General features: G+C 65.5%; 1 protein-coding gene across 1 annotated transcript in view; it reads left to right on the forward strand.

Annotated features, from left to right (window-relative positions):
- Positions 1-1,377, forward strand: part of PGS1 (phosphatidylglycerophosphate synthase 1) — a 19,763-nt gene that overhangs the window by 16,051 nt on the left and 2,335 nt on the right. The gene's annotated exons all lie outside the window — the stretch shown is intronic.

The following is a 1,377-nucleotide window of genomic DNA, read 5'->3' on the forward strand; positions in this document are numbered from 1 at the left end:
GGTGGTCCCTCGGCCCCAGCCCGTCTCTGCTTGCTGCACATATGAGCGTGTCTCGGGGCATGGACGGGCACAGCGTGTGCGGCGCCCACTGCTGAGTGAGCCCGTCCCCTCTGTCGGGTGCCTCTCCGAGTCCAGGGCTGGCCGCACGTGGGTTAGAGGCAGGAGTGGGAGGATGCCCTCCGCTCGGGAGGTCCGGCTCGCCGCCCTGCAGCCGTGGCTCACCGGGCGAGACCGCCAGGCAAGATCATGGGAGCCAGACCTCGGGGCTGCGGCCCGTCTCCCTGGCACTGCTGCGCCGTGTGCCTGCAGAGGCGGCGTTCTCCGCAGCAGCTGTGACGGGCCCGCAGCGGGGGACTTGTCCAGGCGCCAGGGGGCTGGGCAGAGGGCGGCTGCCACTAGAGGGAGGGACCGTCCTCTGCTCTGACCCCAGCTGGCCCACCGGTCCTGGCCACACCGGGTTGGGGTGGGAACTTTGGGCCTTTGGCTTTTGGGGGAGGGAGAGTGAGGGGAGTCTGAGATGAGTGAGGGCTGCCGCCGGCGTTTTTAGCCTGGAGCTGTGTTTACAGCGAGGCTTCCCCTGGGTGCCCCTAGAATATAAAACCCCACCCCCCACCCCCGACCGTTAGACCATGTGGTGCCTGGTTAAAACGTCCGCAGGAACTCCTCGGTGTCATCAGATGCCAGAGGTGTTTGCAGTCCCAGTCGCCTTGTCAGTATTTTTATCTCAGTTCAGTCTTTTGCTGCCTCTGACTGAGGTCCGCGCCCTGTGACTGGGGACGTGGCCTCTGTGGGTTCCTTAATGTTTTACCTGAAACTTTTTCCTGGGCTCACTCGCAGCGTTTCCGTGTCCCCTCTCCACGTCCTGGGCATTTATAAAAGCCCTGCCCCCCGCCCCGCATCTTCGGGCACAGACTGCAGACCGGGGGCCGGGACGGAACCCTGCACGTAGCCTGGCCGGTGTCATGGCTCCCTCCCAGGGACCGGCGGCTCTGGTGGCTCTGATGTCCCCTCCGCAGGCCCCGGCGGCTCCAGTGCTGGGCGGCTGGTGGTAGACCAAGGGCATCTGCGTGCCCAGAGCCCGGCCGCCTGAGGGCTGAGGCTGGGAGGCGGCCACTGCACCTCAGTCAGCTGTTTGCTTCCAACCAGTTATTCACTTGTCCTGAGGGACCATTAGGCCAGAGAAGCCGAAAGAATGTGCTGCTTGGAGAGAGGCTTTCGGTAAACAGCGCTCACATTCCTGCAGGTTCTGTGGGACCAGAGCAATCACGGGCTCCCACGGCCACCGCGCCTGTCCTCCCCGCGGCCTGTCCTCCCCGCGGCCTGTCCTCCCCACGCCTGTCCTCCACATGGCCTGTCCTCCCCGCGCCTGTCCTCCCC

The sequence above is a fragment of the Myotis davidii genome, unplaced genomic scaffold (genome assembly GCF_000327345.1).
Source record: "Myotis davidii unplaced genomic scaffold, ASM32734v1 scaffold991, whole genome shotgun sequence".
NCBI classification, from domain to species: Eukaryota; Metazoa; Chordata; class Mammalia; order Chiroptera; family Vespertilionidae; genus Myotis; species Myotis davidii.